Here is an 18,926-nt window from a genome sequence, read left to right on the forward strand (position 1 = left end):
ATCTTATAGTTTTCTGCATACATATCTTTTGTCTCCCTATATAGGTTTATTCCTAGGTATTTTATTCTTTTTGTTGCAATGGTAAATGGGAGTGTTTCCTTATTTTCACTTGCAGATTTTTCATCATTAGTGTATAGGAATGCAAGTGATTTCTGTGCATTAATTTTGTATCCTGCAACTTTACCAAATTCATTGATTAGCTCTAGTAATTTTCTGGTGGCATCTTTAGGATTCTCTATGCATAGTATCATGTCATCTGCAAACAGTGACAGTTTTCCTTCTTCTTTTCCAATTTGTATTCCTTTTTTTCTTTTTCTTCTCTGATTGCCATGGCTAAGACTTCCAAAACTATGTTGAATAATAGTGGTGAGAGTGGACATCCTTGTCTTGTTCCTGATCTTAGAGGACATACTTTCAGTTTTTCACCATTGAGAATGATGTTTGCTGTGGGTTTTGTCATATATGGCCTTTATTATGTTGGGGTAGGTTCCCTCTATGCCCACTTTCTGGAGAGTTTTTATCATAAATGGGTGTTGAATTTTGTCAAAAGTTTTTTCTGTATCTATTGAGATGATCATATGGTTTTTATTCTTCAATGTGTTAATATGGTTTATCATGTTGACTGATTTACACATATTGAAGAATCCTTGCATCCCTGGGATAAATCTCACTTGATCATGGTGTATGATCCTTTTAATGTGCTGTTAGATTCTGTGTGCTAGTATTTTGTTGAGGATTTTTGCATCTATATTCATCAGTGATATTGGTCTGCAATTTTCTTTTTTTGTAATATCTTTATCTGGTTTTTGTGTCAGGGTGATGGTGGCCTCACCATCACCATAGAATGAGTTTGGGAGAGTTCCTTCCTCTGCAATTTTTTGGAAGAGTTTGAGAAGGATGGGTTTTAGCTCTTCTCTAAATGTTTGATAGAATTCACCTGTGAAGCCATCTGGTCCTGGACTTTTCTTTGTTGGAAGATTTTTAATCATAGTTTCAATTTCATTACTTGTGATTGGTCTGTTCGTATTTTCTATTTCTTCCTGGTTCAGTCTTGGAAGGTTATACCTTTCTAAGAATTTGTCCATTTCTTCCAGGTTGTCCATTTTATTGGCATAGAGTTGCTTGTAGTCGTCTCTTAGGATGCTTTGTATTTCTGTGGTATCTGTTGTAACTTCCTTTTTCATTTCTAATTTTATTGATTTGAGTCCTCTCCCTCTTTTTCTTGATGAGTCTGGCTAATGGTTTATCGATTTTGTTTATCTTCTCAAAAAACCAGCTTTTAGTTTTATTGATCCTTGCTATTGTTTTCTTTGTTTCTATTTCATTTATTTCTGCTCTGATCTTTATGATTTCTTTCCTTCTGCTAACTTTGGGTTTTGTTTGTTCTTCTTTCTCTAGTTCCTTTAGGTGTAAGGTTAGATAGTTTATCTGAGATTTTTCTTGTTTCTTGAGGTAGGCTTGTATAGCTATAAACTTCCCTCTTAGAAATGCTTTTGCTGCATCCCATAGGTTTTGGATTGTCGTCTTTGCATTGTCATTTGTCTCTAGGTGTTTTTCGATTTCCTCTTTGATTTCTTCAGTGATCTCTTTGTTATTTAGTAACGTATTGTTTAGCCTCCATGTGTTTGTGTTTTTTACGTTTTTTTCTCTGTAGTTCATTTCTAATCTCATAGCGTTGTGGTCAGAAAAGATGCTTGATATGATTTCAATTTTCTTAAATTTACTGTGGCTTGATTTGTGACCCAAGATGTGATTTATCCTGGAGAATGTTCCATGCACACTTGAGAAGAAATTGTAATCTGCTGTTTCTGGATGGAATGTCCTATAAATTTCAATTAAATCTATCTGGTCTATTGTGCCCTTTAAAGCTTCTGTTTCCTTATTTATTTTCATTTTGGATGATCTGTGCATTGGTGTAAGTGAGGTGTTAAAGTCCCCCACTATTATTGTGTTACAGTTGATTTCCTCTTTTATAGCTGTTAGCAGTTGCCTTATGTATTGAGGTGCTCCTATGTTGGGTGCATATATATTTATAATTGTTATATCTTCTTTTTGGATCGATCCCTTGATCATTATGTAGTATCCTTCCTTGTCTCTTGTAACATTCTTTATTTTAAAGTCCATTTTATCTGATATGAGTATTGCTACTCCAGCTTTCTTTTGATTTCCATTTGCATGGAATATCTTTTTCCATCCTCTCACTTTCAGTCTGTATGTGTCCCTAGGTCTGAAGTGGGCCTCTTGTAGACAGCATGTAGATGGTCTTGTTTTTGTATCCATTCAGCAAGCCTGTGTCTTTTGGTTGGAGCATTTAATCCATTCACATTAAGGTAATTATGTATGTATATGTATGTTCCTATTACCATTTTCTTAATTGTTCTGGGTTTGTTTTTGTAGGTCCTTTTCTTGTCTTGTGTTTCCCACTTAGGGAAGTTCCTTTAGCATTTGTTGTAGAGCTGGTTTGGTGGTGCTGAATTCTCTTAGTTTTTGCTTCTCTATAAACAATCTGAATGAGATCTTTGCCGGGTAGAGTAATCTTGGTTGTAGGTTTTTCCCTTTCATCACTTTAAGTATATCATGCCACTCCCTTCTGGCTTGTAGAGTTTCTGCTGAGAAATCAGCACTTAACCTTATGGGAGTTCCCTTGTACCTTATTTGTCACTCTTCTCTTGCTGCTTTCAATAATTTTTCTGTGTAATTGTTGCCAGTTTGATTACTATGTGTCTCGGCATGTTTCTCCTTGGGTTTATCCTGTATAGGACTCTCTGTGCTTCCTGGACTTGGGTGGCTATTTCCTTTCCCATCTTAGGGAAGTTTTCGATTATAATCTCTTCAAATATTTTCTCTGGTCCTTTCTCTCTCTCTTCTCCTTCTGGGACCCCTATAATGTGAATGTTGTTGTGTTTAATGTTGTACCAGAGGTCTCTTAGGCTGTATTCATTTCTTTTCATTCTTTTTTCTTTATTCTGTTCTGCAGCAGTGAATTCCACCATTCTCTCTTCCAGGTCACTTATCCATTCTTCTGCCTCAGTTATTCTGCTATTGATTCCTTCTAGTGTAGTTTTCATTTCAGTTATTGTATTGTTCATCTCTGTTTGTTTGTTCTTTAATTCTTCTAGGTCCTTGTTAAACATTTCTTACATCTTCTCCATCTTTGCCTCCATTCTTTTTCTGAGGTCCTGGATCATCTTCACTTTCATTATTCTGAATTCTTTTTCTGGAAGGTTGCCTATCTCCACTTCATCTAGTTGTTTTTCTGGGATATTATCTTGTTCCTTCATCTGGTACATAGCCCTTGCCTTTTCATCTTCTCTCTCTTTCTGTGAATGTGACTCATTGTTAAATAAATAAATAAATGAAGAATAAACATTAAAACTCATAGAATATTTTTCTCTAAAATATTTTCAAGGTTTCAAACATGGGCAGTTATTTCAAAACTTTATTAAGGAAAATAGTCCCATGTTAAGTGCCTTATAATTTATTTAAGAAAGCTAGAAAAATATTGATATTAAAACTATACTGTATACCACAGAAGAGAGAGAGAGTGGGAGAAAAATAAAACAGATCATCTACTTGGGAATGGGAATACGGATTGGGAAATTTTTATTTATTCCCTGAGTCAATCTATAAATGTAATGCAATCCCAATCAGTCTTCTGAATGAAGTTTTGCAAATTGAAAAAAATATTTTATATATTTCATCTAGAAGAATAACCATGTGAAATGAATAAAAGTAAGTTGAAAAAGAAAAATATTTAGGTAAATCTTGCACCACCAGATATTAGAACATATTATGAAGTCACATTGTTCAAAATTAGGTAATAGAAAAATAGGTCTATGGAAGAGAATAGTAAGATTATAATAAAACTTAATATATATAATTATTTATTATATGACAAGTAGTGTTATGTATGAAATAATTAAATGGTTCTTGGGAAATTGCTTAAATATTAGGGAAAACAAATTAGTTATTTATCTTTTGAGGGTTATTAAGTTCATTCCAAGCATAATACTAGTCAGAAAATAACATGAATTTGCTTAAGGCTTTGTATATTAATAGTATTGTGTACAAAATATGACCAGGGATTACCTCTGATTGATAGGACCATGGTGGTTCTTTGACTTTGTGCTTTTCACTTTTCCAAAATTTCTGAATTCCCTGCATTTAGCATGTTTTTAGTAGGAGAAATAAAGGTAAAAATGGATAGAGGTACATGTTCATTGCAGCATTATTTGCAATAGCCAAGGTATGGCAATAACCTATGTTCTGCCCACAGATGAATGGACCAAAAAATGTGCAGATATATATTTTATATGTTATATCATATAGTTTATATTACATATATATTATATTATTATATAGATATAATGGGATATTATTCAGCCTTAAAAGAAAGGAAATCCTGTCATTTGAGACAATGTGGATGAAACTGGAGAGCATTATTTTAAGTGCAATAAGCCAGACAGAGAAAGGCAAATACTGTATACTTATATGCGGAATCTAAAAAAAACAAACAACAACAAAAAACCTCAAACTGATTAGAAACAGAATTAAAAGGTGGTTGCCAGGAGGCGGGGGGGGGGGTGGGCGGGGGGCATAGGGAGAAGCTGAAACAGAAGGTACAAATTTTCAGTTATAAGATGAATAAGGTCTGAGGATCTAATGGGTGACATGGTGACTAAAGTTGATAACAATGTATTGTATAATTGAAACTTGCTAAGAGAGTAGTACTTAAATGTTCTCATGAACACAAGAAAAGGTAAATATGTGAGGTAATGGACCTGTAATTATCTCAATGGGGGAGAAGCCTTTCACAATGTATATGTATATTAAGTCATCAGGCTGCACTCTTTAAAAATCTTACAATGTTACATGTCAATTGTACGTCAATGAAGGTGAAAAAGAGGGGTGGGGTAAAGTGTGTTGGTGCAGGACATCTTGGTTCAATACATCATGGGCTGAAAGCTGTTGCTCTTGAACCTCTAAGAACCATTTGTCTACAGATTAGAAAGCACTGATCAAAGTTTATTGATGCATAAAGACAGAGTGAAAGTCTGAGTGTGGGATCTGAGGATGCCCTAGGTGGGGCTTTGCTGCTTCAGATCCCCATCCACACACAGGAGGGCAGGAGAGCAGCCTGGTCTGGGGAGGTGTGGGGTCCAGAGACAGGGGAGAGTAGGGCTTCTCTGCAAATTCTCCTCCCAGCAGGATAAAACCCAAATGGTCATCAAGTATTATAATTTCAACCTATTACTGAATTAAATGTGCTAACATTTTGCTAAGGATTTTTAAACCTGTGTTCACAAGGGATGTTGGTGTCTAGTTTTTTTTTTTTTATTGTAATATTTTCATTTGGTTTTGGTATAAGGGTAATGAAGGCCTCATAAAATGAATTGGTTAGCCTTTCCTCCTCTTCAAATTTTTGTAATAGTTTGTGTGGTATTGGTATTATTCTTCTTAAATGTTTCATAGAATTTACCAGAGAAGCCATCTAGGCTTGGAGTTTTCCTTCTGAGAAGTGTTTTAATTGATGATTTCAATTTCTTTCATAGGGACATAGAGCTACTCAGATTTTCCATTTGTACCTTAGTCAGTTTTAGTAATTTATCTTGCATAAAGTTGTGGGTAATATTCCTTTATTGTCCTTTTAAAGACTGTAGGATACAATATGATGCCTCCACTTTCATTCATATTATATTTAAACTCTGCTTCTCTTCTGTTTTCTTGATCAGCAAAGCTGGAGCTTTATCAGATTTACTGATCTTTTTTTAAAGAAAGCTTTTAGCTTTATTATTTTATTCTTATTGTTTATTTACTGTTGAGTTCTGACAGCTCTTTTTAAATTCTCATTTTTACTTACTTTGACTTTAATTTGCTTTTCTTTTTCTAAATTTTTAAATATCTTTATTGAAGTATAATTGCTTTACAACGTTTTGTTAGTTTCTGTTGTACAAAAATGTAAATCAGCTATAAGTATATATATATCCCCATATCCCCTCCAGCTATAAGTATACATATATGCCCATATCCCCTCCCTCTTGAGCCTCCCTCCCATCCTCCCTATCCCACTCCTCTAGGTGGTCACAAAGCACCCAGCTGATCTACTTGTGATACGCAGCAGCTTCCCACTAGCCATCCATTTTACATTTGGTAGTGTATATATGTCGATGCTACTCTTTCACTTCGTCCCAGGTGAAAGCTTAGATGATTGATTTTGGAATTTTCTTCTTTTTGAATACAAGTATTTAAAACTATAAATTTCCTTAAAAAATTCCTTTTAAGAACTATTTTAGCTGTATTCCACACATTTTAATATAGTATAATTTTATTTTCATTTAGGTTAAAAATATTTTCTAATTTTTCTTGTGACTTCTGCTTTGACACTTAGGTTACGTAGGAATCTTGTCCAATTTTCCAAGTATTTGATGATTTTCCAAATATCTGTTTTTTTATTGCTAATTTAATTCTGTCTGACTTCTGTCCTTTTAAATTTATTAGCAATTTTATGGCCCAGCATGTAGTCTGTTTTGGTGATTATTCTCTGAGTATTTGAAAAGTATGTGCATTCTCCTACTTTGTCAACAAAGTCAAGTTGGTCGATGTTCATAACTGCTACGTCCTGATTTCTCTGTCTACTTGTTCTATCAAGTACTGAGTAGGGATATTGCAACCCCCAACTCTAATTTTGAATCTGTCTCTCTTTTCAGTTCTGTCAGTGTTACGTTGTGTATTTTGAAAACCTGTTACTGTGTACATATATATCTAGGATTGTTCTGTCTTGTTCTTCTTTATCTTTGGTAAACATGTTCCTTTTCCTGAAGTTTATTTTGTCTAATAATAATAATACAGCCATTCAGATTTATTTATGGGTCTCTAGTTATATTCCTTCTTTTATTCCTAATGTTGGTCATTTATATCTTCTCCCTCTTTTTTTTTTTCTTGGTTAGTCTAACTAGAGGTTTATCAATTTTATTGTTTTTATTTTCCAAATAATCAGCTTTTGGTTTTGTTGACTAATTCTACCGTACTTTTCTCTGTGTGTGTTTCATTATTTGTCACTCATTACTGTCACTCATTTTTTCAGGTGGAAGCTTAGATGACTGATTTGAAACCTTTATTCTTTTCTCGTATAAGCCTTTAATGCAGTGGTTCTTAAATGGGGGTGATTTTCCCACCTCCAGAGGGGCCATGTGGCAGGGTCTGGATACATTTTAATTTTTCTAGTCTGTGGGAATATATCAGGGAGTAAAATAGACAGAAAATTTTCTTATGGAATTCTCATTATAATTGGAGACATAGGCAATGAAGAAGATTAAAATATATAATGTAATGTCAGGTGGTGATGAAAATCAAAGCAGGATAAATAAGTAGAAAATGATGAATATGGGCCAGTTGAGACTGGGTAGTCAAAGAAGGATCCTCTCACAGAATGATATTTCAGGAGAGACTTAAATAAAATGAGGAGGGAGCCATATGAGTATCTGTGGAAATAACTTTCCATGCAGAGGAACAGCAACTGTAAAGTCCCTGAGTTGGGAGTGTTGTAGCATGGACCATCGGGGTGGGGGGGAAGGAACAGCAAGGTGACTAAAGTTGTTGAAACCCAGTGACCAAGAAGAAGGTGGTAGAAGACCCTGGGAAGTGTCATGCATCAGATTGTGTTTTGCTTTGCAGGCTATGGTAACAATTTTGGATTTTATTTGAAGTATGACTGGAAGTGAACATTTTGAGCAGTAGACACCACGAGGATCACTGTGGTTGTTGGTTTGGGAATAGAATGAAGGAAACAAACATGGAAACCAGCTGGAAGTTATTGAAATCACCCAGGTGAGAAGAGTTGGTGGTTTAGAGGGATAAAAGTGGAGATGGTTGCAATTCCAGATGTATTTTGAAAACAGAATCTTGAGATTTACTAATGGATTGAATATGATATATTAGAGAAAGCAATAGACCGAGGGTGACTCCAGTATTTTATTCTGAGGACCTGGGTGGATGGAACTGCCATTTGCTGAAGTCCAAAGTTTGGTTTTAGCTGTATTAAGTTTGTGAAGTCTATTGTTCATCCTAGTGGAGTTGTCAAGAAGCAGTTGGTTATAACAAGTTAAGAAGCCAAGGAAAAATTCAGGAATGGACATGTAAATTTTGGAGCTTCTACATAACAAAATCTATTATTGTAATTTGGTACATTAATGGAGTAAAGCAGTAAAACCATTTATTTCTCTTAATAGCCATCCAAAAGCATTAAAAAATCTATCATCATATCATGACGAAAATAATAAGCTAGGGATAGAAGTAAATATGAAAAAAAGCGCAGCAAATATACAAACTATTGGTTAAATACAGGCATTCCCATTAAAGTTAGGAAACATAAAAATGTTTACTATTATTCAACATTTTACTAGATGTTTTAGCCAACGAACAAGAGAGAAAAGGGAGGAAATAAAGTTGGAGAAAACAAAACTGTCTTTACTTGAAGATGATATGATTAACTACTTTAAATAATTCAAGAAGCTCTATTAACAATTAAATAATCAATTAACAATACATTAATATTGATATAAGATTTCAACAGAGTGGCCAGATACAAGATTAATATGCAAAAGTCAAAGCTTTTCTCTACACCAGCAGTAACCAAGTACAATGTACCTTGCTTAAAATAGCAACAACAACAAAAATCTATACAATATTGTAGCTGGAAGTAAATAAATCTAACAATAATTATGACAAATTTTCTTGGAAAATCTAACATTTAATAAATTAAGATTTCAATATAAGTGGAGGATGACTTAATGTTCATGGCTGGAAAGATCTATTTTAAAAGTGTTCCTTCTCTCCAAAATTATCTAAAAATTTAATGTAATCAAATTTGCGATGAGATTATTATGGAAATCGGCAAGCAGATTCTAAAATTCAAATAGAAGATAAATGGTTGTGGACAGCCATGTGATTTTGAAAAAGATGATCAAAAGAATGAATTTTAACCATCTGATGTCAAATTTATGAAGCTCTAATCATTAAAGTGAGGTTTTCCTTAAGAATATACATATAGGTGGAAGAGACTAAAAATTCCAGAAACAGATCCTTGTATATCTTGGAGTTATGAGATGCACTAATGTTTGAAGGTAATGGAGATAGAAAGGGGTGTTGAAGAAATTGGGAGAACTGGTCCTATATATTAGATATCTAACTTACAAAACTCACAAAATGAATTTAAGATATATTAAAAACCTAAACACACATGCACACACAGAAATAAAATTGTAAGCATGTCAAAAAGAATTATAGAATTTAGTTCAATAAGTATAAAAATATAGAAAAGGTGAGTAAATTTGAAATTACCAGTTTTAAAAATATATAGAATCAGGAAACATCTCAAGTGAAAGGTGACACCAGGAGAAAATATTTGCATCAAATATGATGAGAATAACTCTCCAAAATACATGAGAATGTTTATAAATCAATAAGAAAATTCAAGCAATCTAATAGAAAAAAAAACAATAAAAGATATTTAAATAGTTGAAAGAGAGTCAACCAATTTGGAAGGCAAAGAAAAAATTTTGCTCCTTTTATTGGACTTCTAAAATTTATCATAGGGAGGCATTAGAAATCAGCACAAGGAGATATAACCAACCATGTTTACTGAGACATTGTTTGTAAATAGGAAAAACAAGAACTTAGATGAATAATGAACACCTTGGGAAAATTGTTAAGTAGACAATCGCCTAGAATGTTACTGCACATCTTTAAATGTCAGTACAAGTTTATATTGTCCTATGGAGCATGCTTTGTGACATAATCAAAAGGCAAATTTATTTTTTGTTAATTACTATCTCTTTAAACTTTATTCAATGGGGGCAATTTTTTTCTCTACCCCTGGATGAAAAAGTGACAGCAGGCCCCAGGCTGTCTGTGTCATCTCAGGTGAAAGGGGGTCAGGGGGACAATGGAATGGGACTCACTCTAGGATAACAACTACTGGAGAAGAAAGTCTCTATAAATCTTTTCACTCTCTTCTCTCAAGACTCTTTTGTATTACTCTCCAAATGACGAAACCAGGAGTTGAGAAACACATTTTCCTTTATGCCCTTTGCATGTTCTTTGTGCAGGGGGATTAATTAGTCTCCCACTCAGCTGGGTGTTCTGATATGTGTCAAGTTGGCATCTCAAGTGACATCAAACCCATACGAGCCTCACTTTGACAATTTTTCTTTTTTAAAAAGTTGAGGATTGTCCCTCATTTTTTCTTCTGTTTAAACCAGAATCACTACTCCATATGCCCAGCTTTCATGCTGCCTACCCTACAAGTCTCTTCCAACCCCCCATCAGGATGAATCTTGTCTTTTCTCTTGTATTCCTTGATGCATGTGATATGGCCATATTATTGCATTTTGTACCATGTACTTAATTAGTTCTGCATGTCTCCTTCTCCCCATCGAACTATAAGCCTCTGGATGGCAGAGACTGTGTCTGATTCAGTTATGATCTCCCTGACATATTCCATAGCCTTAGGCACTCAATAAATAGAATTTCAAGTATCCTCTGACCCTCAGCCTTGGCTCAAGGAAGGGCTCGGGAAATCAGGTTTTCTTGATGTGAGTGTAAACTGAGATTGAACTTTTTCAGCACCATATACTCAGGAAATGGAACACTTCATATTAGCAGATACATTTAATAAATGACAAATAGCATCAAACACAACATATTACATGTGCGATGTAGCATGTGTGAAGCTGAAAATGACTTTCCTGAGGGCTGAGCTCTTATCAAGTTCTCTAATGTTACATGAACATGGGTCCTTTAGCTTAATATATCCTCTTGATATTTCTTAGCCATTTAAGAAATGGAATAGACTCAGCCGTATCCTAGCTTAGGATGCATGCGACTGATTTCCCCCTGAAACCCGAGAATATCTTCCAAAGCACGATATGGATTCCCAGATTCACGCTAACAAAAGAAAAAAGAGCCCTTTGGAAGGCGAACAAGACCTGCGTTCCCTATTCAGCATCAATGTCCCAATTTCCAAGTACATACCCTCCTCCTAACTGAAAAATAGACCTGTCAAGTCCTTGGAATTTTGTTCCAGGTTGTCCGATAGTGGTTTTACTATTTTTTATCCGTGGAACTGCCAGAGACCTTTTTCTGTCTTAAAAGTTATTTGGATATTTCTTTCTTTGGTAATGTTGGCAAGACATGAATGCACATGGGAGGTGTGGGGGGAGTCTTGTGTGGACGATGTGCTTCGTTCGAAGCTCATGGAAAAAGAATGCATTTACTGGGTTCCTTTGACCAGCCTCAGGCTATCTGAGATTAGTTTTAGATTCATAGACTATGGCCAGGCATTGCCCATGTGGTTCTGGCCTCTGCACATGCAGGAAAATGTCCTTTCCCCCAGGCAGGGCTTTTTTTCCATCGCAGTTGTCCCAAAAGCATTAGATGAAGAAAAAACTTTAGGCAAATATGATCCACAGCAGTTTTCTCCTTGTAGGAGGTAGGGAAGCTGTGGAAGCTAGTTCTCTGTAGTCTGTGGCCAGACCTCTGTACCTTGCAGATGTGTCTTGCAAGTGTGTGCCTCGAAGTCTGAAAACTAAGCTCTACATCCACAAAAACAAAAACAAAACAAAACATGAGCCTGGGTATTCATCCTCAGTCTGAACTCCGAGGTTGATTAATTCACACTGGGTATTCTCAAGCATGCCACATTGGGCATCCTTGGGCATTAATGGAACAAGTTCCCTCCTTGGGGTCCCAAGTCCTGGATTCCACCTTCAGTCTGATACACCCTTGCTCCTGACCTTTAACTGGCCACCCCTTTTTCCTGGACTGAAAATAATAGTTCCCACCTCATTAGTGATTTTATGAGCAAATAAAATGCTGTGCACTTTGAAAAAATATCAAAACACTCAAAATGCACATTGTTAACACCATCCTTGTAAAGCTTGTCACTACTGATACAGTAATAACATCAATACTCAGCTTTGCCTTGCACAAAACCAACTTTTCACAATGCTTTCACAAGTTTTACCTCATATTTTCCTTTGAACACCATTGACATGCTCTTTGCCTGAAACTGTAGGAAGAGAGGAGAAAGAAGACAGGACAAATGACAGGGAAGTTACAGTCTCAAAGAGCACCTGTATTAGCTGGGGAGATGGAACATATTTACAACATGTTCATCTTATTTAGACTAATAAGGTTTACATGAATCAGGACTGAACACGCCTCTGTGCTTTGGGTGAACAGATGGAGGCCAATTCAACCATTCCATTCTTGGGACTTCCCTGGTGGTCCAGTGGTTAGGACTCCATGCTTTCACTGATAAGAGCCAAAGTTTGATCCCTCGTCAGGGGACTAGTATCCTGCAAGCTGTCTTCCATCAACTGCTACCCTATTGCTATTGTCCCAGCCACAGACAAACCGGAGAAAACAATGGCCTCTACTTTTGCAAAGAATGGTCTGTACCATCTGTACTATTTTGTTCCCCTTTCCTTACCCTCCCTCCCGCCACTCCCAATGAAGTTCATGTCATTGGCTTCTATCCTCATCACTCTACCAACAGTGGTATTTGTTCATCAATGACCTCCATGTCCCTAAATCCAATGGCTGCTTTGAATTCTTTACTCCCTTGACCCTTAGCAGCTTTGGGCACTGGTGGCCACAGCCACATCATTGAAACCATCTCTTCCATACCCTCTTGGTTCTCTTTCTATCACTCTACAATCTGTTTTTCAGTCTCTTTTCAGGCTCATTCTCTTCTCTTCAACTGTGAGATACCAGAGCTGTCCAAGATGTTTCCTACTCCTCATTTTTCCTTGGGAAGTCTTCTTTATTGTTTCTCTTACCATGTGTACATACCTATAGCTTACATAATCTTATCTGCAATGAAAACCTCTCTGCTGAGCACTGGATTCATATTTCTAGCTAGTTTCCATCTTTACTTAAATAGTTCAAATGCATTCTAAACTCAGCATGTTCAAAAGAAAAAGTTATGAGTTTTCTTCCCAAACCTGACCCTCATCTCTAGTTTCCCACTTCCATGGATGTCACCCCTACCTCATCCAGCTATGAAAGAGAATTTAGGTTTTCCTCGAAAACTCTCTCTCCCTGGTCTCCATATCCTAAATATTGCCAAGTCTCAATGGCTTATCTCCTAATCTATATGGAATATGGACTCTTCATCGTCAGTGCAATCAGCCAAGTTCATGTTACCATCTCCATCTAGAAGACTATGCAGTAATTATCAACTAACCTACACTTACTCCACTGTTTTCTATGATGTGTCCAGAGTGATCTTTGTAAATGGAAAACTTATTGTTTTAGAATAACGTTATTTCCTTCTCTCCCCTGACTTTAACACCTTCAACCAGGAATTTCATGTTCAATGCTCAGGAAAAAAAAAAAAATCACACACGGCAGAATACAGAGAAAAAAATTATAGTTGTTGAGATCCAAAGTTAAGCCTCAGAGGGATGGAAAGGAGTTATGTATGTAGACAATAGATTTGGAAGAGTTCCTATAAATAAAAGAAAAATTTCCCATATCCTGAGCTGAAAAGAATTCTCAAGATGGAGGATATGGGTGGAGATGAAGGGCCTGTAACAAGAGAAAGAGAGATTGTTGGGGCTTGAGACAAAGGGACCAGACCTTTGGGGCCCAGGAATATGGAACAGAGGCAACCCAAGCTTCTCTTACACAATCCACAATCATGGCTGATGACCAAGAGGCCCTCCAGTCTCCACCTGAGCCAGGACCAAAGCTGCACCACCCTGAAAAAGGAGGTAGAGAGATATCTTCCCAATAGATGCCAGTAGTCAGCATCGGCTAAATCTTCTGTTCCACTGTGGTCAGCATTGCCTGTTGACCACCAACAGGAGAGACACACCTCCAACTGAGGCTTTGTCAAGTTGCATCTCATCTGACTCACCTCTTGATAGCAAACCTTCTTTTGAAGACCCACAGAACTCTTAAACTCTTGGAATGAATGAAGGTAGGGCTCTGCAGCCTGGATCATGGTGGCAAGGTGGAGAAGACAGCATTGCGAAAACCCTGACAAAAGGAGCTGTCACTCTTTTGCTTAACATCATTCCATGAATCCTCCAACTCTTAGCATGGCCTTTGGAGCCCTGAACAATCTGGCCCCTGCTGACCTGCCCTATCTTGTCACAATCTTTTCCTCATCATTTTGCCTCCTTGATTCACTCTATATGAGCCACCAGACTTTGACTGCCCAGGACCCCACCCTATTTATCTGTAATCTCAGCTCCATGTCACCCCCAAAGAGGAGCCTTTCCTCATGCCCTGTGGCTAAGTCAGATTCTCCACCCCCTCCACATGCTTTCATGGAACCGAGTCCTAATCTTTAACTCCATTTGCAATTAGACATTCATCAGTGTGGTGATTTGATACATGGGTATTCCTCCAACGAGACCCTGTACTCCATGAGCTATTTTTAAAGTTTTTTGGTCTCTGTTTTATATATATTCACCATCTCTTCCCTAAATCTTAGTACCCTTGGTCAAATCACACACCTCTCCAAGAGTCAGTTCCTGGAGAATAGCAGGGTTTTGTCTTATTGCATGCAGTTGGGGGGAAGATCCATGAACAATTTGTAAACTGTAAAGTGCTAACCAGATGTGCAGGATGGTAGTTCCCATCCTGTGAGCAACTCGTTTCTATCTTGACAGCTCCTTGTCAGCCTCCTTCTCCACGACCTTTCCCCCCAATCTCCCTTATCTGTGAAGTCTGCTGTCCAGGGATATTAGGAATTCAGTCTTCAAACTCACTTGCCACGTACCTTTTTGCAGGCTACTTTTGGTTAATGTTTTTTGCTTTGATGTTTTGTTTTATTGGCAAGCCCGACAAGCCACTACTGGGCGTGCTGTGCTCTATGAGGTTTTATTGTCTTGCATTGTTTATGCCTTGTCTGTGACAGGTACTAGCAGCACTTACCACCCTGTGATTTTCCAGCAGTGAAAATAATAGAGGAATTTCATACAGGTAAAATAATTAGTGGTTTAGACAAAAAAAAAATGAATACAATTTGTCATACAGAGTATTAGTCTTTTTTTTTTCCTTCTGGTGTAAGTGTCAGTTTATTAAGACAGATTACACAGAATTTATCCTTTAAATTATGAATTACTGTCTCCCAGTTGCTCCCTGACATTGGGTGGTCCAGACTCTGCAGGTTTGGGTGTCCAGAACCCGTGGGTCAGAGTCACTGTCGATGACCTAGGTGTTTTTAACAAATCTTGACTCATTTGGTTTTATTTTTTAAATTTATTTTACTGAAGTATAGTTGATTTACAATAATGTGTTAATTTCTACTGTACAGCAAAGGATTTAGTTATACATATACGCATATACACACAAATACGTATATTCTTTTTTAGTTTCTTTTCCATTATGGTATATCATAGGATATTGAATATAGTTCCTTGTGCTATATAGTGGACCTTGTTGTTTATCCTTTCTATATAGAAGAGTTTGCATCTGCTAATCCCAGACCCCCAATCCGTCCCTCTTTTGTCTCTGTGTTTGCCTTCCTCGTAGTGGACAGCACTGATCCAAGAACATTTCTCATCTTGTGTGTGTATCCCCCTCACCCATGGAATTGTGGCTCTCTCCTGCCACTCCTTTCAGGGCGGAGGCAGAAAGCGGAAAATGGCAGAATTCAAAGTAGCCTTGGAAATTTTGCTGGACCTTGAAAAGACAAACAAACAAACAGAATGTCCAGTTAAAATTGAATTTCAGGGACTTCCTTGTGGTCCAGTGCTAAAGAATCCACCTCCTAATGCAGGGGACGTGTGTTCGATCCCTGGTTGGGGAACTAAGATTCCCACATGCCGTGGGGCAACTAAGCCTGTGCGCCACAACTACTGAGCTCACACGTCTCAATGAGAGAGTCTGCGTGCCACAGACTACAGAGCCCACGTGTGCCACAATTAGAGAGAGAAAACCCGCATGCCACAACTAGAGAGAAGCCCGTGTGCCACAATGAAGAGTATACGCTGCAACTAAAGATCCCACGTGCCACAATGAAGGCCCCACATGCCACAGCTAAGACCCAATGCAGTCAAAAAAATTAAGAAAACAAATAAATAAATAAATATTAAAATTGAATTGCAGATGAACAATGAGTAAATTCTTAGTTTATTCATGTCCCATGAAATATTTGGGACATACTTATACTAAAGAATTTTATTCATTGCTTATCTCAAATTCAAATTGCTTATCTCAAATTCATTGCTTATCTGAAATCTGAAATTCAAATTTAGCTAAGTGTCCTATATTTTACGTGGCAACCCTAGTCCAACCCCCTCTGTTTTTTTTTTTGTTTTTTTTTCAACCCCCTCTGTTTTAAAGGGGAGAACATGGATACTCTGATTGGGAGTTATTTCCAAGATCTCACAAATTCACCCTGAGTCTGACTTTGGGGGTTTCAACTTTGTTTTCTCTCTCTGTGCACCTGCAGTACACTTTCATGCCCTCGAGGATGCTCAGCTGGACACAGGGGGAGGAGGTGGAACCCACCAGAAATTGCGTTTCCCTGTACCTGTGTTTCAAAATCTCTGAGCTGGGGAGTGAGACGGCCATTTTATTTTATTTTATATTATTTTATTTTATATTATTTTATTTTACTTTATTTTATTCATTTATTGAAGGATAGTTGATTTACAATATGATGTTAGTTTCAGGGATACAGCAAAGTGATTCAGTTATTTTTTTATATTCCATTATATGTTATTACAAGATGTTGAATATACCCTGTGCTATACAGTAAATCCTTGTTGCTTATCTACTTTATGTATAGTGGTTTCTATTGTTAATCCTATACTCCTTTTTTTTTACATCTTTATTGGAGTATAACTGATTTTCATTGTTGTGTTAGTTGCTGCTGTATAACAAAGTGAGTCAGCTATATGTATACATATATACCCATATCCCCTCCCTCTTGCATCTCCCTTCCACCCTCCCTATCCCACCCCTCTAGGTGGTCACAAAGCACTGAGATGATCTCCCTGTGCCATACAGCTGCTTCCCACTAGCTATCTATTTTACATTTTGTAGTGTATATATGTCAATGCTACTCTCTCATTTCATCCCAGCTTACCCTCCCCGCTGCCATGTCCTCAAGTCCATTCTCTACGTCCGCATCTTTATTCCTGTCCCACTTCTAGGTTCTTCATAACCATTTCTTTTCAGATTCCATATACGTGTGTTAGCATACGGTATTTGTTTTTCTCTTTCTGACTTACTTCACTCTGTATGACAGATTCTAGGTCCATCCACCTCACTAAAAATAACTCAATTTTTCTCCTTTTTATGGCTGAGTAATATTCCATTGTATATATATGTCACGTCTTCTTTAACCATTCATCTATCAATAGATACTTAGGTTACATCCATGTCTTGTCTATTGTAAATAGAGCTGCAATGAACATTGTGGTACATGACTCTTTTTGAATTATGGTTTTCTCAGGGTATATGTCTAGTAGTGGGACTGCAGGATTATATGGTAGCTCTATTTTTAGTTTTTTAAGGGACCTCCATACTGTTCTCCATAGTGGCTGTATCAATTTACATTCCCACCAACAATGTAAGAGGGTTCCCTTTCCTCCACACTCTCTCCAGCATTTATTATTTATAGATTTACTGATGACGCCCATTCTGACCACTGTGAGGTGATACCTCATTGCGGTTTTGATTTGCATTTGTCTAATGATTAGTAATGTTGAGCATCCTTTCATGTGCTTGTTGCAATCTATATCTCTTCTTTGGAGAAATGTCTATTTAGGACTACAGCCCATTTTTGGATTAGGTTGTTTGGTTTTTTGATATTGAGCTGCATGGGCTGCTTGTATATTTTGGATATTAATCCTTTGTTAGTTGCTTCATTTGCAAATATTTTCTCCATTCTGAGGGCTGTCTTTTCATCTTGTTTATGGTTTCCTTTGCTGTGCAAAAGCTTTTAAGTTTCATTAGGTCCCATTTGTTCATTTTTGTTTTTATTTCCATTACTCTAGGGAGTGGGTCAAAAAGGATCTTAATGTGATTTATGTCATAGAGTGTTCTGCCTATGTTTTTCTCTAAGAGTTTTATAGTGTCCTGTCTTACATTTAGGTCTCTAATCCATTTTGAGTTTATTTTTGTGTATGGTGTTAGGAAGTGTTCTAATTTCATTCTTTTACATGTAGCTGTCCAGTTTTCCCAGCACCACTTACTTTAGAGGATTTCTTTTCTCCATTGTATATCCTTGCCTCCTTTGTCATAGATTAGTTGACCATAGCTGTGTGGGTTTATCTCTGGGCTTTCTATCCTGTTCCAATGATCTATATTTCTGTTTCTGTGCCAGTACCATATTGTCTTGATTACTGTAGCTTTGTAGTATAGTCTGAAGTCAGGGAGCCTGATTCCTCCAGCTCTGTTTTCCTTTCTCAAGATTGCTTTGGCTGTTCGGGGTCTTTTGTGTTTCCACACAAATTGTGCAATTTTCTGTTCTAGTTCTGTGAAAAATGCCAGTGGTAGTTTGATAGGGATTGCATTGAATCTGTAGATTGCTTTGTGTAGTATAGTCATTTTCACAATGCTGATTCTTCCAATCCAAGAACATAGTATATCTCTCCATGTGTTTGTATCATCTTTGATTTCTTTCATCACTGTCTTATAGTTTTCTGCATATGGGACTTTTGTCTCCTTAGGGAGGTTTATTCTTAGGTATTTTATTCTTTTTGTTGCAATGGTAAATGGAAGTGTTTCCTTAATTTCTCTTTTAGCTTTTTCATTGTTAGTGTATAGGAATGCAAGAGATTTCTGTGCTTTAATTTTGTATCCTGCTATTTTACCAAATTCATTGATTAGCTCTAGTAGGCTTCTGGTAACATCTTTAGGATTCTCCATGTATAGTATTCTGTCACCTGCAAACAAGGACA

Source organism: Phocoena sinus, chromosome 19 (assembly GCF_008692025.1).
Source record: "Phocoena sinus isolate mPhoSin1 chromosome 19, mPhoSin1.pri, whole genome shotgun sequence".
Classification (NCBI taxonomy): Eukaryota; Metazoa; Chordata; class Mammalia; order Artiodactyla; family Phocoenidae; genus Phocoena; species Phocoena sinus.